This window comes from Schistocerca serialis, chromosome 1 (assembly GCF_023864345.2).
Source record: "Schistocerca serialis cubense isolate TAMUIC-IGC-003099 chromosome 1, iqSchSeri2.2, whole genome shotgun sequence".
NCBI lineage: Eukaryota > Metazoa > Arthropoda > Insecta > Orthoptera > Acrididae > Schistocerca > Schistocerca serialis.
The window spans coordinates 147,376,379-147,402,895 of record NC_064638.1 but is presented as its reverse complement, the minus strand read 5'-3'; the positions used below and the strand labels follow the sequence as shown (position 1 = coordinate 147,402,895).

At 45.6% G+C, this 26,517-nt stretch overlaps 2 non-coding genes across 2 annotated transcripts; both read left to right on the top strand.

Annotated features, from left to right (window-relative positions):
* The first annotated feature begins 2,254 nt into the window (after window positions 1–2,254).
* On the top strand, window positions 2,255–2,327 carry Trnar-ccu (transfer RNA arginine (anticodon CCU)). Its single transcript has one exon. It is a non-coding gene; the product is annotated as a tRNA-Arg (tRNA).
* Window positions 2,328–21,622: 19,295 nt separating this feature from the next.
* On the top strand, window positions 21,623–21,695 carry Trnar-ccu (transfer RNA arginine (anticodon CCU)). The gene has a single exon. It is a non-coding gene; the product is annotated as a tRNA-Arg (tRNA).
* The last annotated feature ends 4,822 nt before the right edge of the window (window positions 21,696–26,517 follow it).

The following is a 26,517-nucleotide window of genomic DNA, read 5'->3' as shown; positions in this document are numbered from 1 at the left end:
TGTAGACACATTTGGCACGGGAATATCTTTCGAGTTGCTGTGGACACGTTGACTTTACCACCCGAAGAGGGAGGCCTCGGTCTCACAGATGTCCACAAAAGGTCTATTGCCTTATTCCTTAAGCGCTCTTTGCAAGTTATCGAAAGTCAACCAGACGGTCTGACAGCTAAATTATTCAACTTTTTCAAACCACAAAGCTCCCAACCGCCGGTAGATATAAGTCTGATTAATTATAAATTAAAACATATTAGGTTCTTCTACTTTGAATTAAGCTACATGAGCTGTATAGTACGGGATAAACGCAAGAGAAACTATCGCTATATATTCAATAGTTTACGAACGGCGGCAAATTGCAATAAGACACAGGCCAAGAACCCAAACCGCGACTGGGAAACTATATGGAACAACATTAACAACAAGTTACTACCAACGGAAGTTCAGGTGGCATGGTACAGAGTGGTGAATAACGTCATTAGTACTAACGAGAAACTCCATTCCATAGGTCTCAGTGACACAAACACTTGTCAGAAATGCAACGAGACTGACACTTTCGATCACCGTTTTGTCTGCAAAGGGTGTAAAGATATTTGGGAAGAGGTAAAGCAGCAGGTCGCCTTTCTGACCCGCAGCGATGGGAGAGAGCTAAATTTGAATCTAATTTTCTTCCCAGAAAAGGTCTTTTTTCCTACACCAAAACATAATGCAATAATATGGCTTCTTGGGAACTACGTAAGTTACATTGTCAATTCGAAAGGTGACGATAATATTATGGAATACCGGACATATCTCCATGAGCAATACTTCCAAATACTCCACAAACAGGATCACAAAAAGAATTTTGGAAATATGTTAAGAATCCTGTTCCACAAACAGGGAGTAGGTTAAGATGTCCCAGTATCAATCATACCCAGGACGAAGCGAGCTAAAGTAGGGGACTGCTGGTGAGGGTGAAGTACGGTGGGGACTTCGTGTGCCCCGTGGCCGCTACGGTAGCCGTGAAGTCCTCATCAGAACCCCGAAACAGCTATGCTTCCGGCGGTATCACTAATAGCAGCTGCATTTATAATCCCAGTTCATGCTTTTCCCGAAGTGGATCTTCAAATAAATTTCCTTCTTTCATTTCAAAAAAAAAAAAATAAAATAAAATAAAAAATAAAATAAAAAACAACAAATAAAAAAATAAAAAAAATAACTAAATACAATAAAACACAAAATAAAAATGGTAATAATAAAAGGGTAGAAGAATGCTCACTTTCGACGTGGGCGGCCCGTTAAAAAAAAAAAAAAAAAAAAAAGTGGTCAAAAAAAATGGATAAGGCAAAAAAAATGGATAAGGCAAAAAAAAAAAAGTTGGTTAAAAAAAATGGATAAGGCGTCGGACCTCGGATCCGGAAAAAAAAAAAAAAAAAAAAAGAAAGTTGGCAGAGCGATACAAAAATAAAAAAAATAAAAATGGATAAGCCATAAAAAAAAAAAAAGTTGGGAGAGCGTTAGACTGAAGATCTAAAGGTACCTTGTTCGAACCCGGATTTCGGCAGGTATTCGTTTTGATGCAACGCCAATGGAATTGCTCTGCGTTGGTGATAATGCAACTACCGCTGACAACAAAATGACTCTCTCCTGTAGCTGTTCTGGTTGTCTAGTGCATGCCATAAGAGGAACTCACTAGACAACTAACTCCCTTAAAAAAAAAAAAAAATGGATAAGGCATCGGTCTCCTAAACCGGGGATTGTGGGTTCGAGTCCCACCAGAGGTACACGTTTTACTCACTGGGGCAAAATCAGTCTCACCACATACAGGTGTAATAGTTGAGAAAGTTGGTGTTTGTGAGTGCTTACAGGTATCACAGGTATGACGACGATATGAAAATACGCACTTACTGACAACCTGAAACGAAACGATGGCCATTATCAATCGACCTGTTAGCTGCGGAAGTGTTTCAAAGCTTGATGGCGCTGTGAAAGGAAACGCTATTTTAAAATTACTTGTTGGTAAACGGTATGACCCATATGAATAGTCACCTGTCTTGTGTGCAGGACTTACAGTTCAGAAAGGGAATAGCCTAAGACGGCAGGTATAAGAATTGCCAGCAGAAAGTAGGTGGCTGGACTTCGATACGTCTGAGTATGTACAGGCACACAGGAAAGGCTCATGCGACGTCCTGACTCTCTGCAGACGTAGAGTAGCGCATCAGGAAGGGTACACTTGGCAATGTTGATTTCAGCGAGCACACCGCCAGCTTAACGCCAGTCAGCCTCTGTGGCCTACTGGATAAGGCATCGGTCTCCTAAACCGGGGATTGTGGGTTCGAGTCCCACCAGAGGTACACGTTTTACTCACTGGGGCAAAATCAGTCTCACCACATACAGGTGTAATAGTTGAGAAAGTTGGTGTTTGTGAGTGCTTACAGGTATCACAGGTATGACGACGACATGAAAATACGCACTTACTGACAACCTGAAACGAAACGATGGCCATTATCAATCGACCTGTTAGCTGCGGAAGTGTTTCAAAGCTTGATGGCGCTGTGAAAGGAAACGCTATTTTAAAATTACTTGTTGGTAAACGGTATGACCCATATGAATAGTCACCTGTCTTGTGTGCAGGACTTACAGTTCAGAAAGGGAATAGCCTAAGACGGCAGGTATAAGAATTGCCAGCAGAAAGTAGGTGGCTGGACTTCGATACGTCTGAGTATGTACAGGCACACAGGAAAGGCTCATGCGACGTCCTGACTCTCTGCAGACGTAGAGTAGCGCATCAGGAAGGGTACACTTGGCAATGTTGATTTGAGCGAGCACACCGCCAGCTTAACGCCAGTCAGCCTCTGTGGCCTAATGGACCAGTCGCGCTTGCGACATCTTGCTGGTCGGACGTATTAGTGCTCCGCTCCGCCGCGTGTTCACAAGGCGTGTTTACACTCATATTTCTGATTACAAGTGTTGTGTTATTCTGCAGTTTATATCGTTTTCTATTTGTATTTTTGTTGCGGTCTTATTATAGCGGGTTAACCGCTCGCTATCTGCTGCAATGTCCAGGTTATTTCCCCGAAAGTGTACACTCCGTTTTGAGTTCGACAAGTCCACCCGATCTGTGCAACCGAGTTCACTGGAGATACATGATTGGATCGTTGATGTTATTGGGATTACATCTGACCAAGTGCACACCGCCTATTATGATACCGAGCAGTATTGTTTCTTCGTTAAATTACTGAATCCTGTATTACTGGAGAAGATCATGACGAAGCACGGAGGAAGTGCTATTTTCCGACACCGGGACGACTCTGTAAGTACAGTGCTCATTTCCAATGCCGATGTAGACTACACGAACGTGCGTATTTTTAACTTACCCCCTGAAGTAGAAAATTGTTACCTAAAGGAGGTACTGTCCAAATTCGGTGACGTTAAACAGATTCGACATGAACGGTGGTCAAGTCAACATAGGTTGCAATGTTACAGTGGCGTTCGATCTGTAGAAATGCATGTCAAGCAAAATATTCCATCCCATATACTTGTTTGTGACTATAAGGCTCACGTTACTTACATTGGCCAAACACCGACCTGTCATATCTGTAATGAGAGTGGTCACTTGCGTCAAGACTGCCCCAGGCGCATGTTTGTGTTAAAGAATTCCCTCCAGCAGCGTAAAAGGCTTACTTTAGCGGATGTAGTGGCAGCCAACCCGAGGACAGAGATTGGGCTCCCTAGTTCTGAAATGCCTTCGGAACAGCAACAGGAAATTCGCTCTGAGGAGTTTCCGGTTCTGGTTCGGAGAGAAAAAGGTGCGTTGCCCCCTGCAAAACTCGATGCCGCGACCAATAAGAGGCGCAGGACTTGTGACAGCAGTGGCTCTGATAACGACACCTCTAGTGCGCATGAGACCGCGAAAATGGACGATCAGGAATCCGGCTCGGAAGCGAACGCTCCAATCGGTGAGGCTATTGTGGACGCTTCTCCTCCCACAATTTCAAGTGCCGATACTTCCGTGGAAGTTAAGCAGTTGCCGCTGGCTAGTGCCTTAGAACTTCCGCGACAGCCAACACCGGCCGACCAACCTGTACGTGTAGCTCACATTCCTGCAGGAAGTACACACACAGAGGCCTGTGATGGTGGTATACAAACATCTCTGAGCGCCGACGGTACACATCACGTGGCAGCCGCTTCGGTTCAGGACTCACAACATGGGGAATGTCAACAACTCCAGGAAATAATACAAACACAGCTGTCCGGGTCTGTCGGTGACAACAAACAGCTGCGGGCAGAGAATGTTGCCAAACAGCCTGATAGTGCGGGTGATAGTTCAGCTGCTCGCTCGCCGGCGGTGTCGCCGCGTGCGATCCCTTCGCGGGATGTGCCGGGAGAGCAGCTTGACATCACCCACGACCCTCCCACGCCGCCAGCTGCGGAGGTGCTCCACAGTGTCCGCCCCAGGATCCGAGTGCAACCTAATGTAAATGCTGTGCGTAAAAAGAGTAAGAACAAAGACGCAAGAATACAACTCATTGACGTCACAGACACGAATTTCCCGGCCACAAATATGGAATGGCATGAAGATGTTGCCCTTTAAAGATATTTGCTCCTTCCGCCTCTCCAACGTACTGTCATTATGTTGCAGGCATATACGATCACGACATTAAATATTAATAAAATCCGGTCGGAGGTGAAACTCAGTGCCTTAAAACAATATCTCTATGAGTCAGGAACAGATATCGCTCTTTTGCAGGAGGTGGCCGTGCCACACTTAACTCTTCCTGGTTTTGTTGCTATTACAAATTTTTCCCCCGATTCGAACGTGGGGACTGCCATCTTACTTAGAGAAGGCATTCCCGCCACTCAGGTTGACAAATTAGATTCCGGTAGAGGTGTGGGTGTCACCGTTTTTGGCGTCACCATCATTAATTTGTACGCGCCTTCTGGCAGTACCTATAGAGCGGAACGAGCAAACTTTTTTAAGGAACAAATCATCTATTTGTTACGGAAAAATCCCGAACGTGTTATCATTGGAGGTGATTTTAATTGTGTTTTATCCCAGAAAGATCAGTCCCCGAATTTTAATTATTCGCCTGAATTAAAGCGTCTCGTGACCGACCTCAAACTGAAAGACGCGTGGGAAATTAGGTATCCGACTTTGGTACGATTCACACACATCGTCGCGAATTCCTGCAGCAGAATTGACAGGATTTATGTTTCCGACGTTTTAGAGAATGTCTTGTTACAAATTGAAACGATACCCTCCAGCTTCTCTGATCACAGTGGTGTCGTTGCGTGCCTGAATTTGCTGCCACAACCAACGCGTTGGTATAAAAATCAATGGAACTTGAACGTCTCCTTATTAACGGATGCTGACCTAGAGGCGGCGGTGCGACGCGCTTGGGAGCAGTGCTTGCGCACTACCACAAACTTTCGTAGCACCATAGCGTGGTGGACTCAGCATGCAAAACCCAAACTGCGAAAAGTTGTTATATTCTTCGGTATTGAAAGAGCCGCCGCGATAAAGAAGACGATGGAGTTCTACTACACTATCTTACGCGACCTCTGTGATAGAGCCGAGGCCGCGAACACCAGAATAGACGACATTCGAAAAATAAAGGCGAAATTAATCAATCTTAAGAGGATGCAACTGGAAGGTCTTAAGATCAAATCTAAAGTGAAGTCGGTCAGGGACGATGAAACAGCCGCTCTATACCACCTTGTCAAACATGCTAAGAACAGAAGGAGGACTTTTATTGAGGCCCTGAAACTCGGTGATGGCACGACTGTCGACACCCAGCGAGAGATTATCAAGGCACTACACGCCTATTTTGTTGACACCTACACGTCAGCGGCTACTCATGACGACTGCTCTGACGAACTATTTAGTGCCATTTCCTCTACTATAACTAGGGAAGACAATGACACCATTTCTTTGGAATTTAGTAATAAAGATGTTTTGGAGATTGTCTGCCACTCGCCGATCAGGAAGTCCCCTGGTCCTGACGGATTACCCATTGAATTTTACAGGAGGTATTGGCACATCATCGGGGACAAAATCACCCAATTAGTGAACGAAGTTTTTCAAGGGAAGCCTATACCACTTGCCTTTAAGGAATGCACAATTGTGCTTATCCCTAAAAGCAGAGGTACCAAAAATATCGCCAACTTCCGCCCCATTTCATTGTTAAACTCCGATTATAAAATAGTCGCCCGTGCAATCAACACGCGAATGATGCCCCTCACTGCAAAATTCATTGGACGTCAGCAGACATGTGCCTTCGGGAGAACTGTATTGCAAACGGCAGCCTTTTATCGGGATATCATTGCCTTAACGAACGCCAGTAACGTGAAGTGTGGGCTGATCTTTCTGGACTTTTTTAAAGCCTTTGACCTCGTCGCTCACGAGTACCTCCTTGAAACCATGAAAAGATTCGGTTTCTTGCAGAACGCGATTGACATGATCACAAACATGGCACTGGGGATCACCGCAAGACTTTCTGTCAACTCGCAACTAACCCAACCGATTCAAATCAACAGAGGGATTCCACAAGGCAGCCCTTTGTCCATGTTACTTTTTGTTCTTTCACTCGAACCTCTGTTACTCCAACTGCAGGCGAAACTCACAGGGCTAACACTTTCAGGAGAAAAAACTGTCGTAGGCGCCTATGCCGACGATGTGGGTGTGGTTGTCCGCAATGAGAATGATGTCACCACTTTGGCGGCTCACCTCCAGCAATACTGTTTGGCGTCGGGGGCTAAATTGAATGACAAGAAAAGTAAATTTATTAACCTCTGCGGCCTCCAGCATTTGCGAGTTGGCTACGCTCAGGAAGTCAGCGTCCACAAGGCTCTCGGCATCATATTGACGGCGTCCTCTTTACAGATGGCGGCGGCAAACTGGAGGGAAATAGTGCGTAAACTTAACGGTGCTCTCATTGACAATTCCCACAGAAGCCTCAATCAATTTGATCGGATTCATCTAGTCAACTCCTGTATTTTATCCAAAGCCTTCTACATGGCGCAGCTCCTGCCACTGCCTGCAGTCATTGCTAAGCAAATTATGTCGAAGGTAACCAATTTTATTTGGCGAGGGGAAATTTTTCGCGTGTCTGCCAAAACTGCGACACTCCACCCCCAGAATGGAGGGATGGGATTAGTAGATATCAAGGTGAAAGCGATGGCTCTCTATGTTACAAGGACGGCCGCTATAATTAACAATGATCCTTCCGGCATTACAGCGCAATTATTCACTGCCGTCAGGCCGCAAAGTCTTGACCCACCGCTGAATATTCAGCCCATCAGTTATCGGCTAAAACATATCAGAGATTATTACCTTTCACGGAGCTACGTCAGTCAAGAGGTCATAACCTCTCAACGTTTAACTGCACAAGCCATAATAGCGGACTGGAGACAACACGAAGGGACGAATCCATTGGCAACGAAGCTCGGTGGCATGAACTGGGATATCGTATGGCGCAATGTCAGTTCCCGTGTCCTCAGTTCCGATGCTCGCACTGCCTGGTACAAAGCCATCAATGATGTGGTTAGCACAAACGAGAGGTTACACAAAATCGGGCTCAGTGACACCCCTCTCTGTCGTCGCTGCCAACTGACGGATACAGTTATCCACCGTTACACCTGCGGGGAACGTCTCCAGAACTGGGTTTGGCTTCGAGAAAAAATAGCTCTTATTACCAGGAAAACAACCGCCAATGTTTCGTCAGCACTACTGTCTCGTCCCGATGTGCATTTTTATCCGCAGACGAAAAACAATGCAGTTTTGTGGTTGCTGGGTACCTATTCCAGCTACGTCTTTAATAATTTTGGCGGTGACAATTATTTGGAATTCAAGATGTTTATGGCTATCGAATTCGCCAAAACCTGCACGTACCCGAATCATGGGAAACTCTTCGGCAATATGCTTAAAATAGCGTTTCATCGCATGGGTATCGGATAGGTCAACTGAGTGTGACGGGGTGAGGCCGGGCCGCGGGACACCAGTAGTGCCGCGAAGAGGCCCCACTGCTTCTGTGTCGCGTCTGGACTCCCCCTCACACCGCGGCCTTCACTGACTCGCTGGACACTGGATACAGGAACTTTCATTGAGTGAGATAAGAAGCTGTGTTTATGTTACGTTTATTCTTCGAGCAGCACATCTACTATGCCCAAGGGCGAAGACTTTTCGTTGTCATTTTCACCATTCCAATTTATTTTCATAGAAGGTTAAGGGTTTCGTTTTTCATTTAAAAAAAAAACAAATTAAAAAAAATAAAAAATAAATAAAAAATAAAAAAAATAAAAAAACGTGGTTAAGGCGTCAAAAGAAACAGGGGAAAATAATAATTAAAAAAAAAAGTGGTTACGGCGACAGAATTAAAAAAAAAAAAAACCAAAGTTCGAATCTCAGTGGAACCTTCGTTTAGAAAAAAAAAACAAAAAAAAAAATGGATAAGGCGTCGGACTTCGGATCCGAAGATTGCAGGTTCGAATCCTGTCACGGTCGACTTTTTCCAGTTCTGCAAAAGAAAAAAAAAAAAATGGTGTAACGGTTAGCACTCTGGACTCTGAATCCAGTGATCCGAGTTCGAATCTCGGTGAAAAAAAAAAAAAAAAAAATGGATAAGGCATCGGTCTCCTAAACCGGGGATTGTGGGTTCGAGTCCCACCAGAGGTACACGTTTTACTCACTGGGGCAAAATCAGTCTCACCACATACAGGTGTAATAGTTGAGAAAGTTGGTGTTTGTGAGTGCTTACAGGTATCACAGGTATGACGACGATATGAAAATACGCACTTACTGACAACCTGAAACGAAACGATGGCCATTATCAATCGACCTGTTAGCTGCGGAAGTGTTTCAAAGCTTGATGGCGCTGTGAAAGGAAACGCTATTTTAAAATTACTTGTTGGTAAACGGTATGACCCATATGAATAGTCACCTGTCTTGTGTGCAGGACTTACAGTTCAGAAAGGGAATAGCCTAAGACGGCAGGTATAAGAATTGCCAGCAGAAAGTAGGTGGCTGGACTTCGATACGTCTGAGTATGTACAGGCACACAGGAAAGGCTCATGCGACGTCCTGACTCTCTGCAGACGTAGAGTAGCGCATCAGGAAGGGTACACTTGGCAATGTTGATTTGAGCGAGCACACCGCCAGCTTAACGCCAGTCAGCCTCTGTGGCCTAATGGATAAGGCATCGGTCTCCTAAACCGGGGATTGTGGGTTCGAGTCCCCACATTCCGGCTTTCGCTGACGCCACGGTCGGACGTGCTAGCTGGTTGCTCCGCGTCGTCGGTGTCGTTGCCAGTGTTTACTGTTTGCCGTCGTGTGTTTCTGTGTACTGAGTGATTCACGTGCATTGTACTTTTTTGTGGTCGTCCTTTTCGTCAGCAAATTGCCGATCTTGTACGGGATTCGGGCTTGACCGGATTCCATACAGCTTCAGCGCCATGTCTACCACCATCCGGAAAAACACCCTGGTTTTTGGCTTTGACAAGGATACCCGCCGAGTTCAACCGACCGCCCTCGAGATTCATGACTGGCTAACCGAGGTAATATGCATCGCTTCTGATTCTGTGCACACCACCCAGTTAGATTCTGATCGTTATTGCGTGTTTGTCAAGTTTCTCAGTCCAGTAGCAGTTGATCGACTTCTTGAAAAAATCGGCAAACAAGTCCCTTTTGTTCATCGCGACGGTACCACTAGTATGGTTACTGTAACACGTGCCGATACCTCGATTCAGACAGTTCGAGTCCTTAACTTGCCCATAGAGATTGACAACGCTAAAATTAAAGATGCACTTTCTAAGTTTGGTGAGGTTAAAGAAATTGTCAACGAAAAGTGGTCGTCTCGCTACAAATTACAATGTTTCAATGGGATTAGATCTGTGGACATGGAAGTCAAAATGAACATTCCTTCTCACATCACAGTTGATGGTTATAAGGCTCACATTATATATTCTGGTCAAGCCCCCACCTGCCATATCTGCAATGAACTAGGCCATCTTCGCCAGGACTGCCCCCGTCGAGTTTTTGTCTTAAAAAAATAAACCCGCATCCGCGGCGTAGATTAACACTTAACGAGGTAATGGCAGTAGAAACTTCTGGTTCTTCTGCGCACCCTGATGTTGATGCTCCCCAGGCAACTACCTCCGAGACTCCGCCCATAACCGCTGATGCGCTTCCACCACTCGTAGGACGGCAAACTGCTGCGCCAGTTTGTCTTGAAAGTGAATCTCAGCAAAAGAAAAGGCCGCTGGAACGTAGTGATGAGCATTCAGATGAGGAAGTATCTCCCACGACTCCTGCAGCCCGGAAACCAAAACCATCAATCGCGGAGGATTTAGTACCAGATGATGTTATGCGGGTCGATTTTGAAGCCAGTGCGGATGGACTTGAGGGGATGCCGAATTCTGAGACGCCGGGTCATGAACAGGAACCTCCAATTTTGAGTGCCGCGCCCGAAGGACAACAGCCGCTACAACGCGCACACAGTGAGGAAGTGTTGTGTCAACAACGCGCTACAGCTGACGCCCGACAACAAGCTTCGGGCGGAAGTAAACAAGTGAAAGTGTTTACCAACCTGCCAGCTGCCGGCGGCAGTGCTGCGACAACGACACGACCGCGTCTCAAAGAATCCACAAAAACTTCGGGACCTCAAAACGCCACACGACGAAGGCTCAATCCACAGCCAAATCTCTCCGCTCCTCGCAACAAGGGAAATTCCACTTCCTCGCAAGCGGATGTAGTACCCCGAAATATTAGTTATGAAATTGTGAGGGAACGATCCGGTGATGACAACAGCAAAGAACTCGGCGAAGCCCATCCTCCACAGTAGTAATTCCGTTGGTACAAAGGCCTAAGGCTGCAAAGCTTCTTCGTGTTTTTTCTGTCCTTTTACCCGGTTATGGTTCGCAGCATTCACTGTGTCGTTTTTGCTACAACCGGCCTATGATTCGTAGTGTATCACTTGTTATGGTTTCTATTTCGCTTCTTGATTCAATAATCCTCTCGTGGCTGCTCACATTATACCTTTTTTTAATCCTGCAGCCGGCACTCTTGAGCTCGATGCCATCGTTTTGTTATACTTTTACATCTCATTACATATATGCTACAGGCCTATACTATCACTTCCCTTAATATCAATAGGATTACGTCAGAGTTAAAACTTGCTTTATTAAAACAATTTTTGTTTGACTCTGGTACAGATATTGCCCTTTTACAAGAGGTTGCAACATGGCAGCTTAACATTCCCGGCTATGTTGCAATAATCAATTTCGCTCCTGAATTCAGTGCTGGCACAGCGATTTTAGTCAGGGAAGGAATACCTCTAACCGATGTCGAAAAGTTAGACGCTGGACGGGGCATAGGCGTGAATATCATGGGCGTCAGTGTAATCAATCTGTATGCACCATCTGGAAGTACTCGGCGCGCTGATAGATCGAAGTTTTTTAAGGAGGATATCATTTACTTACTGCGGAGAGACTCTCCAAACTTGATCATTGCAGGCGATTTTAATTGTGTATTGCACCATAAAGACCAATCCCCCAATTTTAATTATTCCCCTGAATTAAACTTTCTTGTCTCCCAAATGAAACTGAGGGACGCGTGGGAAGTTAAGTATCCCACGCTTGTGAAATACACGCACATTTCACATAATTCCAGTAGCAGGATTGATAGAATCTATATGTCAAGTCACATAGTGAGGAATTTGCTACAAGTGGAAATCACTCCAGTCAGCTTCTCTGATCACTGTAGTGTGAGTGCCTGCATCAACTTAGACCGGCAACCCACTCACTGGTTTAGGAATCAGTGGAGCATGAATGTCGGCCTTTTAACAGACGACGAGCTCGAGGTCGAATTAAAGACAGCTTGGGAATTTTGCTTGCGCTCTGTACACAACTTTCCGAGTGTTTTGGAGTGGTGGACCCGCAAGGCGAAGCCCAAATTACGGAAAGTAATTATATCTTATAGTATAGAGAGATCTCGGGCAGTTCACCGTACAATGGAATTTTACTACATGGTCTTAAGGGATTTGTATGATCAGGCAGATGGCTCAGACAGGCGCTTGTCCGACATCAAGAAAATTAAAGCGACATTATTAAGCTTAAAGAGAAAACAACTGGAGGGTCTTAAACTTAAGTCAAAAGCCAGATCTGTTAGCGAGGACGAAACGGCTGCGTTATATCATCTGATTAAACATCGCAAGAACCGACGACGGATATTCATGGACGAACTTAAATTAGAAAACGGTACTGTCCTCACTGTGCAAAACGAGATAGTCAGAGAAATCCACAGGTATTACAGCGCCCTGTATGAGGCAGAAGCAACGCAAGAGGACGATTTGGATGAGTTATTTGCGTTTACAACCTCCACAATTACTGCCGACGACAACGCTAGCTTATTTTCAGCTTTTAGTCCGGATGAAGTTCTTGAAATAATTCGTGGCTCCCCTAAAAGTAAATCGCCGGGCCCTGATGGCCTTCCGGTTGAATTTTATCAACGATATTGGAGTATCATAGGTGATAAGTTGACACAAGCCGTTAACGACGTACTGCGGGGAAAGTTTGTACCATTAGAACTTAAAGAATGTAAAATCGTGTTGATTCCTAAAAATAAGGGATGTAAAAAGATTAACAACTTCCGGCCGATTTCTCTTCTTAATTCAGATTATAAGATTATCGCGAGAGCTTTAAACAATCGAATGATGCCGTTGACCGCAAACATAATTGGGCAACAGCAAACTTGTGCTTATAGGCGATCAATATTTCAGACTACAGCACAATATAGAGATATCGTCGCTCTGTCGTCTGCCAGCACCATTAATTGCGGCCTCCTTTTTGTCGACTTTTATAAAGCATTCGATAGTGTCAGCCACAAATACCTCTTCGCAACGATGCGGAGGATGGGCTTCGGGCATGACTCCATCGCTGTCGTGCGCAATATGATCACTGGTCTGGCCGCCACGATCTCCGTCAACTGCCAGCTCACAAGACCAATTACCATCGCAAGGGGTGTCCCCCAAGGAAGCCCCCTTTCCATGTTGCTCTTTGTCATCTCACTAGAACCATTGCTGCGGCTAGTACAAGAGCACATGACGGGCATAACGATAGCCGGGAAGAAAACTGCAGTTGGGGCATATGCTGATGATGTCGGCATCGTCGTGAGGAACAGGGATGACGTGATTCAACTGGAGGCAGACCTCAGAAGCTATTGTTCCGCTTCTGGCGCAAAAATGAATGAAACTAAAAGCAAATTTCTACGTATAAGGGGACTTGACGATGTCGGCCTAGAATGGGCTACCCATGTTACGGCACACAAATCTCTTGGGACGATACTGACGGTCCCTCCACAAAGAATGATAACGGCAAATTGGCGGGATGTCTCGTTTAAAGTCAAGGGTGCTTTAATAGATAACGTTTATCGCAGTATGGACCAAATTCAGAGGGTTAAATTTATAAATACATGTATACTGTCGCGAGCATATTATGTGGCACAGGTCTTTCCAATCCCTACTGTCATAGCCAAACAGATAATGAGCAAGTTGACCAATTTTCTGTGGCGGGGGGAAATATTTCGAGTTGACGTGAAGACTGTGACCCTCGACCCTCTGCATGGCGGTATGGGTCTGACCGATCTGAACGCCAAAGCAATGGCTTTGTACATTAAACGGATGACATCCTTAATCCAAAACTACTCTGACATCCTTACGGCAAAGTTGTTTGAGGCAGTCGCGCCGAAAAGCGTAGAACCGCCGATCAATGTGCAGACGATCGACTACCAGCTCTCCCACATCCGCACATATTATCTGGAAAAGAGCTACTTGAGCGAGGTCCTTCCCCAACATCGACCCTTAACTGCCAAGGACATTCTGGAGCACAGGAAACAATATGAGGGCAAGAACAAAATCGAACAAAAGCACACTGGAGTCAATTGGGATGTCCTGTGGGCGAACATCAGCAGCAGTGTACTTCCGTCCTTGGTCAGGTCGACATGGTACAAAACGGTTAACAACATTATTAGCACAAATGAGCGCCTGCATGCGATTGGGCTAAGCGACACAGCCCATTGTCCAGATTGTCACCAAGTGGATAATGTGCCCCACAGATATACTTGCAGTCACCGCATGCGCAATTGGCAATGGGTTCGTCAAAAAGTCGCCCTTATAACTAGGACTTCTGAAAATAACATCGACACGAACTTACTGCACAGACCAGACGTCAAATATTTTCCGCCAACTAAAAATTATGCCGTCATGTGGCTGTTGGGCCAATATACAAGTCATGTCTTCAATCGGCTGACGGGCGAAGATTACAGCGAGTTTCAGTTACACATGGAAACGGAATATACTAAAATTAGAAACTACGCGGATCACCGTCGCAAGTACGGTAATATGCTTCATATTGCATTCAATAGAACAGGTATTGGATAGCAGTTCGAGCTATAAAACCTTAACCGTTTATGTATCAACCGAATGAGCTGGCTCCAATCCCATATTGATAATTTTCCAAAAAAAAAAAAAAAAAAAAAAAAAAGGAATAATAAATAAATAAATAAATAAAAAATTAAAAAAATCAATGTTCCTTTACAGTCAATGTGAGTGATGACGGGTATGAGGGCGGCACCGTGGCCAGGCCTCGGACTAATTGACCCCTGCCCTCCTTGCCGCCATCTGCCTGCCCCGCTCGTAAAAAAAAAAAAAAAAGAAAAAGAAAAAGTGGTTAGGACATTGCGTTGTGGCAACTATAAAAAATAAAAAAAAATGGTGTAACGGTTAAAAAAAAAAATTTGGCAGAGCACTTAATGAACAAGAAGAGAAAAAAAAAAATGGATAAGGCATCGGTCTCCTAAACCGGAGATTGTGGGTTCGAGTCCCACCAGAGGTACACGTTTTACTCACTGGGGCAAAATCAGTCTCACCACATACAGGTGTAATAGTTGAGAAAGTTGGTGTTTGTGAGTGCTTACAGGTATCACAGGTATGACGACGATATGAAAATACGCACTTACTGACAACCTGAAACGAAACGATGGCCATTATCAATCGACCTGTTAGCTGCGGAAGTGTTTCAAAGCTTGATGGCGCTGTGAAAGGAAACGCTATTTTAAATTTACTTGTTGGTAAACGGTATGACCCATATGAATAGTCACTTACCTGTCTTGTGTGCAGGACTTACAGTTCAGAAAGGGAATAGCCTAAGACGGCAGGTATAAGAATTGCCAGCAGAAAGTAGGTGGCTGGACTTCGATACGTCTGAGTATGTACAGGCACACAGGAAAGGCTCATGCGACGTCCTGACTCTCTGCAGACGTAGAGTAGCGCATCAGGAAGGGTACACTTGGCAAGTGTTGATTTGAGCGAGGACACCGCCAGCTTAACGCCAGTCAGCCTCTGTGGCCTAATGGATACATTCGCGCCTCGTCTTCGGCGCGAGACGGACGTGTGGCGGCCGCTGCGGACGTTTCGTGTCAACAAGGCTGTTTCCCTGCGAGCCAGGTAGGCCGGCTCGCAAGCGCATTACTTCACTTACTTGTGTATTGGTTTGATGAAAATGAGGAAAGACACGATTAAATTCGCTTTCGATAGAAATTTCGTACGGCCGAAAGCTTTTGAAATCAAATTGTGGCTCACAGAAAAAGTTGGCATTACTAAAGATGATTTAGTTGGAGTTCATTTATCGTTTGTGACTAACTCGGCATATGTGAAATTGGCAGATCCTGCTAAATGTGTCGCACTTGTTGAACAATGTGGAGGTATTATTAAGTTTAATCACTTAGACGGCTCAGTTAGCGATGTCGTAGTATCCTATGCTGGGATGGGAATACGAACAGTAAGAGTATTTGAGCTTCCTTTTGAAATGCCTGTAGTCGAAATCAATCGTGTTCTCGGGGCGTATGGCAGAGTAATTTCCAATGTTGCGGAAATGTGGTCAGAACCACACATGTTTCCCGTTTTGAATGGCGTTCGCCAGGTTAAGATGGAACTTCTCAAGCACATTCCTTCCTTTGTAATTATTGGAGGATACCGTGCGTTGATCATTTACGATGGACAGCCTCGTACCTGTGCCATTTGTAACTCGACAGAGCACGTGCGTGCTGAGTGCAGTAGACGGAGGGTTCCTCAGTTACCAAGTGTAGAATCCGAAGGTGCAGGGCCTGTAGTTCACCTGCAGATGACGTACGCTGCTGCCACGTCACCTTTGCGATCAGCTCGGCAGGCATCTTTCGAACTGGGGGACCAATGCGAGCATCCCGAGAGTGTTAACAGCCATATAGACAGTGGTAGATCCGTAGCTATGACTAACCATACAGCGCCCCAGTGTACCACCAGTGAAAGTCAGGTACCTTACGACTGTGCCGAGCCTTCTCGTAGCTCGCGAGCAGAACCTTCTGCGGTTACTGTGGATCCCTCCCTGCAACCGCCTGATTGCGCACGACAGGACGAGACCACCACGAAAGTAGCGGCAACGGACGATCCAGTTCAGACTGTTGTTGGGCAAGACATGATCATAGATCACTCGATCATGAAACTGACACAAGGAGTCAATGACTACGGTTCTGCTTCCCACAGCGCGGCTGACAGGCCCCCTGCGACAGAGGCGAGTCTAACTGCGGTAGTCCTTTCTTCCACGCCTGGTGAAAAGAGCAGCGTTGGCTCTTCGACTAGGACACAAGACCGGCTTGCATCGCCGACTTCGTCTCCGCATTCGTCCGAAAAGTCCCCTGATTCGTCTCCAGAGCGGTCAAGATCGCCTCGGAAAGCTAGGAAACGTCGCAAAAAGCGGTTAGCACACCAGGCTGCTGAAAGCTTAGCCACGGCTCTGCGGGATAGGTTGAGGAGCATTCAGGAACAGACAACGATCGAAGACCATGGCCGGAGGGAACCTGAGGTCGGTAGCATACCATCGCATCTACGGACATCACCTGAGAACGGTGTCCGGGACGAAGGAGCACCAGGCCTCGAATTTTCAGACCATCAGGACGTACCTACTTCCCAACGTAGACAATCTCCCCAGAATAGTCGTTTTGAATGGGCAGACGATACGGAGACAACACTGCCACATGTATCTGCGAACAATGGTATGGCATGTTAACCGCAACCTCTCAAGCTCACGACTATACTTTGAACCCACGAATGATATGTGCATTCGGCCTTCATATGCCTAATCGCCGGAAAGTCCAGTAACCAATAACAGCTCTTGCTTATGGATCAAACGTATCACGTTATGACTGTTAATATTAACAAGATCCAGAGTGCAACTAACATTGCTGCCCTCCGGGACTTCATATATCAGTTCGATACCGATATTGCGCTTTTTCAAGAAGTGTGTTTTTCAAATTTGTGTGTTCCGGGATTTACTGCAATTCTCAATGTCGCCTCAGAAGGCGCTTGCGGCACCGCTGTCCTGGTCAAGGAAGGTATTGCAATAACAGATGTAACCATGTTGGAATCGGGGCGGGGAATCAGTTTTAAGATTTTCGGTGTTACGATTATAAATGTTTATGTACCTTCGGGAAGCAGTGGTCGAACAGAACGAGCCAATTTTTTTAAAAATGATCTAGTGTTTTTACTAAAGGAAAACCCCGTTGATGTAATAGTCGGAGGTGACTGGAATTGTGTCCTACACAGGAAAGACCAAACGCCAAATTTCAATTACTCCCCAGAACTAGATGGTCTTGTGAAAACAATGAAATGGCAGGACGCTTGGGAGGTCAAATACCCCGTGTCTGTCCAGTACACATATTTTAGCACTAAAGCGCAAAGTCGGATCGACCGCATATACGTAAGTTCACATTTAGCCAGCAAAATCAGTGGCGTCGAACGCATCCCAACTTACTTTTCCGACCATCTAGCACTAAGGTGCAGCATTGGACTTCCTAAACAGAAGACATACTGGGGCCGTCCTTTTTGGAAATTAAATATCGCCATGCTTCGAGATAACGCCCTAACTGAGCAGTTAGAAGCTTCTTGGCAACTTTCACTCCGACAAAGCCACAAATACCGGTCAACGATAGATTGGTGGACTTTATGCGCCAAAAAGAAACTTAGATCTACTCTAATTTCTTACAGCAGGGAAAGGGCACTTTGGTCTCGGCGCACTGTCGAATTCTATTATAGTTGTCTGCGTGACCTTTATGATATGCCCATGTCCGCGGCTGTCAGAACGGGTATCAAACAGGTCAAGGCCGAACTTCTTAGTCTTAAACGCAAACAGCTGGAAGGACTGACAATAAAATCACGAGTTAAAACCACAGTGGACGAAGAACACGCTTCACTCTATCATCTACTCCAGCACGAAAAAAATCGTCGAAGAAATTTTATTCAGTCATTGCTCTCTGAAGATCAAAGTCTTTTAACTCAACAAAAAGATATTTTAAACGAGGCTCATAGGTATTATAATCAATTGTACAGTGCTCACCAGTATCACCCAGATCATGGACGGGAATTGCTCCGAAACTGTGATATGGAACAACTAGTAACTGCAGAACACAACAGGAGCCTCACTGTTGAAATCCTGTCTGAAGACATTTTCGAAGTAATTAACAGCTCACCTGTTAAAAAATCACCTGGGCCCGACGGTTTACCCGTAGAATTTTATTCCCAATATTGGCATATTATAAGGAATAAATTCACACAAGTCGTCAACGAAATCTTGCGTGGAGGGCACATACCTGACGAAATGAAAGAGTGTGTCACTGTCTTACTTCCTAAGGGAAACAATTCCGATGTCAAACAGCTCAACAAAATGAGACCGATATCCTTAATGAACTCTGATTATAAAATTATTGCCAGGGTTGTAAAAAACAGACTCCGACCGGTGTTTGATACAGTAATTGGTCCCCATCAAACGTGTCTCCCGGGTCGGAATATTTTTAAAACAGTCTGCGAATACAGGGACATAATCAGTATCTTCTCAACGACATTGACGAAGGCTGGCCTCGTTTTTATCGACTTTTCTAAAGCCTTTGATAGGGTAAACCATGAATATTTATTTACCACTCTGATGCATATAGGTTTTAACGACAACTTTTTAATTGTCTTAAAAAATCTATTGCAAGGCATGAAAACCAAAATTTAAATAAATGGACACTATACTCAAGATGTCGAAATAGCAAATGGTGTCCCGCAGGGAAGTCCTTTATCAATGATGCTATTCGTGGTTGCACTAGAACCTTTGCTGAAACGATTAAACAAGGAATTAGAAGGCATCTCAATTTCAGGGGTCAGTACCGCTACCAACGCTTACGCCGACGACGTCGGAGTCATCGTCCGAAGCAATGACGACGTTGTAAGGCTGAGAGCGATTGTTCGCCTTTACTGCTTCGCAACGGGAGCGCAAATCAACGATATGAAAAGCTCCTTTCTCAATCTCCATGGCTTCAGGAACACTGCCCTCGAATGGGCCAGGTCTGTAGACCATCACACTGCGTTAGGTGTGAGGTTCTACCGATGCCCCCTGCAAACAACGACATTCAACTGGAAGAAGGTCTTACATAGTATCCGAGGTACTTTAATAATGAACCGACTTAGAGACTTGAACATTATCCAAAGGGTGCAATTAATCAACTGCGCTGTCCTTTCGAAAGCAGTATATGTAGGTCAAATACAGCCGATACCTAAAGCGATATCCAAAACCATCATGAGCTACATAAGCAAGTATGTTTGGAGAGGTGAGATATTTAAAGTGGCGGCCAGTACTATAACTTTAAAACCGAGAGAAGGAGCCATCGGACTGACCGATATCCGCCGCAAAACTACGGCTCTTTATATCAAGCGTACACTTCAGCTTTTAGAAGACCGCCACAATAATTTATCATCGAAACTTTTCCAAATCCTTAAGCCGGAGAGTATGGAACCACCTATTAATATAAGTAAAATATCTTACAAATTGCAGCACATCAGATTCTACTATTTAGAACTCAGTTATCTTCACTGCATTGTCGCGGATAGGACCAAAAGAAACTGTAGTTTCATCATGGATTGCCTTATTACAAAGGACAACCTAAACAGAATGGAATTAAAATACCCCACCCGAAATTGGCAAAATATATGGAAGAATATAAACAATAAAGTACTGTCCACCAATGTGCGCGGTGCCTGGTACAAGGTTGTCAATAATACCGTTGCCACAAATGAAATATTACAGTCTATAGGATTGAGTGACACAAATCAGTGTCCACGTTGTAATGTGATAGACACCCTACGGCATCGTCTCATATGCAACGCCTACCAGCCCATTTGGGACAGAGTCCGCCAACAGGTGGCGTTTATCAATAGGAACGACGGCAGACACCTTACTGTCGACATTCTCGTCAACCCCGAAAGCGTTGCTTTCCCTATTCAGAAGAATAATGTTACCCTATGGCTACTGGGGAACTATGTCAATTATGTCATTAATAACCTCGGCCTGCCCGACGTACTGGACTATGAGCAACATGTATTACTGGAATATTATAAAATATGTGGACAACGACACAACAAGACATTGTATGGTAATATGCTAAAAATATTATTTGACAAACAAGGCATCGGATGAAGTACGCCATGACGAATCGCGGATAAACTATCAAAGTTTGCGATGACAAAGTAGGGGATTGCTGCTAAGGGCGAAGTACGGTGGTGACTTCGTGGGCCCCAGGGCCGCTACGGTAGCCGTGAAGGCCTTCGCAGAACCCTGAAACGGCCTTGCATTCTATACCCATGCTAAAAAAAAAAAAAAAAAAAAAAAAAAAAAAACCATAGCCCAGGAAGGCCGACGACCGCGGGAATTCGCGCCACCCACATCCCGCCAGCCTACACGAGACTTCCAAGGCACCCTGGACGACATCGAGGGACCGGAATATTTGGCATTCGCCGTGTCATAGGGCTCGTTGGTCTAGGGGTAACTCTGAGATCAGTGTCTTGTATTGTGTGTGTCCTTAAGAAGCCTACGTTTCTCAGTTTTCCCATTAATTTTTCTTTCTTTATTCACAATTTTCACATCATATTCAGTCATTTTGAACAACCATCCAACGTTACAGAATAAGTTCATTTGGATGGAGACATTAATTTTTCTCACCACGTAAAAAAAAAAAAAAAAAAAAAAAATGGATAAGGCATCGGTCTCCTAAACCGGGGATTGTGGGTTCGAGTCCCACCAGAGGTACACGTTTTACTCACTGGGGCAAAATCAGTCTCACCACATAAAGGTGTAATAGTTGAGAAAGTTGGTGTTTGTGAGTGCTTACAGGTATCACAGGTATGACGACGATATGAAAATACGCACTTACTGACAACCTGAAACGAAACGATGGCCATTATCAATCGACCTGTTAGCTGCGGAAGTGTTTCAAAGCGTGATGGCGCTGTGAAAGGAAAAGCTATTTTAAAATTACTTGTTGGTAAACGGTATGACCCATATGAATAGTCACTTACCTGTCTTGTGTGCAGGACTTACCGTTCAGAAAGGGAATAGCCTAAGACGGCAGGTATAAGAATTGCCAGCAGAAAGTAGGTGGCTGGACTTCGATACGTCTGAGTATGTACAGGCACACAGGAAAGGCTCATGCGACGTCCTGACTCTCTGCAGACGTAGAGTAGCGCATCAGGAAGGGTACACTTGGCAAGTGTTGATTTGAGCGAGCACACCGCCAGTTTAACGCCAGTCAGCCTCTGTGGCCTAATGGATAAGGCATCGGTCTCCTAAACCGGGGATTGTGGGTTCGAGTCCCACCAGAGGTACACGTTTTACTCACTGGGGCAAAATCAGTCTCACCACACACAGGTGTAATAGTTGAGAAAGTTGGTGTTTGTGAGTGCTTACAGGTATCACAGGTATGACGACGATATGAAAATACGCACTTACTGACAACCTGAAACGAAACGATGGCCATTATCAATCGACCTGTTAGCTGCGGAAGTGTTTCAAAGCGTGATGGCGCTGTGAAAGGAAAAGCTATTTTAAAATTACTTGTTGGTAAACGGTATGACCCATATGAATAGTCACTTACCTGTCTTGTGTGCAGGACTTACAGTTCAGAAAGGGAATAGCCTAAGACGGCAGGTATAAGAATTGCCAGCAGAAAGTAGGTGGCTGGACTTCGATACGTCTGAGTATGTACAGGCACACAGGAAAGGCTCATGCGACGTCCTGACTCTCTGCAGACGTAGAGTAGCGCATCAAGAAGGGTACACTTGGCAAGTGTTGATTTGAGCGAGCACACCGCCAGCTTAACGCCAGTCAGCCTCTGTGGCCTAATGGATGGCACCCCTAACGGAAGATGACATCCGGGGCGCACTCGCGAAGGGTGCGGTGCATAAATCCCCTGGGCCAGATGGGTTGACACTCGAATTTTACAGCGCATTTGCGGATTTAATGATGTCTCAGTTGGTATTGATGTATAACGAGTTATTGAGCCCTGACACGGATGTTCCGTCGCAGTTCATGGCGGGACTGCTTATACCAATACCGAAATCGACAGCGAGTGACAGCGCCCATCAATTTAGACCGCTCACGATGCTCAATACTGACTATAAGATCTTTGCTCGAATGTTGGCGGCAAGGCTCAGGATTGTAATATCCAAAACAATACCACCAGACCAGGCTTGTCTAGGGGTTCGGAGCAACATACATTCTATCCTCGGCGAATACCGTGACGTAATTTCCCTGACGGACGCTTGTCGTATGCGAGCGGCGTTCGTATCGGTGGATTTTGATCGTGCCTTTGACAGGATCAACCATGATTTCCTTGACTCGACCATGCGACGCATGGCGATACCACAGGATTTTATTACCGTCCTCATGCGCCTCCTTCGCGGCGCTTCTTCGACGGTGAGAGTCAATGGCAGGGAGGTAGGAACGATTCCTGTTCGCAGCTCAGTTAGGCAAGGATGTCCCTTGTCGATGATACTGTTTACAATTGCGCTCGAACCATTGATGCAGACTCTTAGACGAACTCTAACAGGCGTCCGACTCCGTGCGAGCTCCTTCACGTGTCGTGCATATGCCGACGACTTGATGATACTCGTCCGGTCGGAGAACGAAGTAAGTCAGGTGGTTACCCTTCTTACTACGTACGGGGTAGCTGCGGGAAGCAGGGTCAACATGAATAAAACCAAGATCATGCACATCGGTCGAGGGCTGGACGCTCTGTGAAGTCCGTTTACGACGGTGGACATCTTGCGATGCTTAGGTGTCTTGTTCACCCGATCGCTACGGCAATCAGCGGCGGCGAGCTATCGACGTCTCCTCCAGAACGTCCGACTGCACATACGCAACAATTCACTCCGAACGCACGACCTGCTCCAAAGGGTGGACTACACTAATGTTCACCTGGCCTCGCGACTGCCGCACTTGGCACAGGTACTGCCAATGCCACATGGTCTCGCTGACAGATTAATGGCGGCCTTTGGATACTATGTCAGCCAAGGAATGTTGTTTAAGATCAAATACGAGACTTTAACTCTCCCATACCACTCTGGAGGACTTAACCTCACGGATGTGCGGAACAAGGCTCTAGCTCTATACCTGCGAGCGACGCTACGAACTTGGAACCAGCGGCAACACGCCATCACGTCGGCCATCCTGGATGTGCTTCTTCCCACGTCCTTTGAACCACCGGTAGCAGTAGGCACCATCTCGCCCTCGTTTTCTCACGTCGCGCGATTTTTTGTTGATTTTAGTTATGTTCAGTTACAGATACCTTCTACCAGAATCCCCACTACCCGTGAGATATATCGATACTTGCGGCGTCATCATGGCAGCAATGTTGTCGAACTTAAATACCCAACACAAAACTGGCGACAGATTTGGCGAGCTGTCCACACACCTCTCCTCACCACAGCAGCGCGATCGTCATGGTATACACTAATCAACCGCAAGACAGTCAACCGCCAACGATTGTACGACATTCGCATGGTAGATTCCCCGCTCTGCCTTATATGTGGCATGCAGGACACCGACGAACATTCTCTGCAGTGCGGTGAGGCAAAGGATGTTTGGCGGCTGACGCAACGCATCATGGCCCTCCTCCGACGCACCGACGAATCCACGATCACGACGGACGCTTTATTTTTCCCTGACCCTGTCTTTTTCCCCTCACACAAAACATCGGCAATCCGATGGATTGGAGGACACGCATCACACTACGTGCTCTCGCGGACCTTGATATCGGTCATGGACTATTGGCATTATCTACTAGAACAACACGAAATCATCAGACGCCACTCTAAATATAAAACGCATTTTGCGAACTTTCTAGGCAGCATGTTTCATAACCCCCCGGAGCGGTGGGGAGTCCCAGGTTTACGTTGGATCGAGGGATAGGATTTACTCCCAGTGAGGTGACGAGGATGTCACTTCGGCCCTATATTTATTTCCCTTCTTTTTTATATATGATTTTTCTTTTGGGACATTAAAATTAAATGAATAAATAAAATATTATTGTTACTAAAAAAAAACAAAAAAAAAATTACAATATCAATGTTTCCTTCCTGCTGCCTCTCCCTTATCCTATCAGGGGACGGGGACACCGTGGCCAGGCCTCCAAGTACAACCCCTGCCCACTCTGCCCCCTGACCTACCAAAAAAAAAAAAAAAAAAAAAAAAAAATGGATAAGGCATCGGTCTCCTAAACCGGGGATTGTGGGTTCGAGTCCCACCAGAGGTACACGTTTTACTCACTGGGGCAAAATCACTCTCACCACATACAGGTGTAATAGTTGAGAAAGTGGGCGTTTCTGAGTGCTTACAGGTATCACAGGTATGACGACGATATGAAAATACGCACTTACTGACAACCTGAAACGAAACGATGGCCATTATCAATGGACCTGTTAGCTGCGGAAGTGTTTCAAAGCGTGATGGCGCTGTGAAAGGAAAAGCTATTTTAAAATTACTTGTTGGTAAACGGTATGACCCATATGAATAGTCACTTACCTGTCTTGTGTGCAGGACTTACAGTTCAGAAAGGGAATAGCCTAAGACGGCAGGTATAAGAATTGCCAGCAGAAAGTAGGTGGCTGGACTTCGATACGTCTGAGTATGTACAGGCACTCAGGAAAGGCTCATGCGACGTCCTGACTCTCTGCAGACGTAGAGTAGCGCATCAGGAAGGGTACACTTGGCAAGTGTTGATTTGAGCGAGGACACCGCCAGTTTAACGCCAGTCAGCCTCTGTGGCCTAATGGACAGTCGCGCTTCAGCTGTGCTACCGCGTGGACGTGTGTACTGCTGCGCTCCGATTGTGTTGTTTACATACGTGTTCTGCTGCTGTCTCCTTTGTTGGCTGTCCGTTCATCTTCGTTTTTGTGTATCGTCGTAAGTGTTTGGCTGTTCATCACCGTTCTGTCATTCGCCGGAATTTCGGTTTTTTAACCGGAGTTTCATCCCTGTTCTGAATCATGTCGACGAACGTCAGGAAAAACACACTGGTCTTCGCTTTCGACAAGGAAACCCGTCATATCCAGCCAACGTCACTGGAAATAGACGATTGGATTACTGAGGTAATTGGTGTTAACTCTGATTCCGTCCATACAATGCAGTTAGACAATGATAAATACTGTATTTTTGTTAAGTTTGAGAGCTCGGTGACGATAGATAGACTTTTAGCAAAGTGGGGTAGTGAAGTAGAATTCATTCACAGAGACGGCTCGAAGAGCAAAGTTCGGATCTGGCGAGCTGATATTGTTTACACTACCGTTCGCGTGCTTAATTTACCTATTGAAATTGATAATGATTTCATTAAGGATGCGCTTTGCAAGTATGGTGACGTGAAATCTGTTAATAATGAACGTTGGTCTCGACACTACAAACTGCAGTGTTTTAACGGAATTCGATCTGAGGAGATGGACATCAAGACCAATATTCCGTCTCATATATTTGTAAATGGCTACAGGGCGCAAATTGTGTATTCAGGTCAAGTACCGACCTGTCATGTTTGTAATGAGTCTGGCCACTTTAGACAGGATTGTCCGCGGCGGGTTTTTGTATTGAAAAGCAATCTAACGCAACGCCAGAAACTTACCCTAAATGATGTCTTGCCAAATAATGTATCTGTCCCGCTGGGTGTGGATACTGCCCAAGCAAACCACTCTGATATATCCGTAAATGATATTACTCAATTTCCATGTTTAGGTAAAAAGGCTGATGTTGACACCCCCGCATCCTCCGAATTGCAGACAAAGAAACGGCCCCATGAGATAACTGATAGCTGTTCTGACGAAGAGTTGTCTGACAAATCTCACTCCGCACGCAAACAAAAACAATGCGAGGAGGAAGTATTGCCACAACTCCAGGAAATGCAGATGGAAGCTTGTAAACAATCAGAACGTAAACAATTGGTGGGAAACTGCGAAAATGGGGATGTTTCTAGCAATAACCGCGAAACATCAGGAGGGGACACAGTTTGCAAAGACGAGCAGCCTCCTGACAGTCACGAGAAACAATTAGTGTGTCTGGATCAACCCTCTGTAACGGCTAGTGCTTCCCCGAAGGGTACTGACCACACGACAGGGCTAAGCAGTACAGGCCGTGTCGTACAGTTGGACGACCCGACGGGATCGG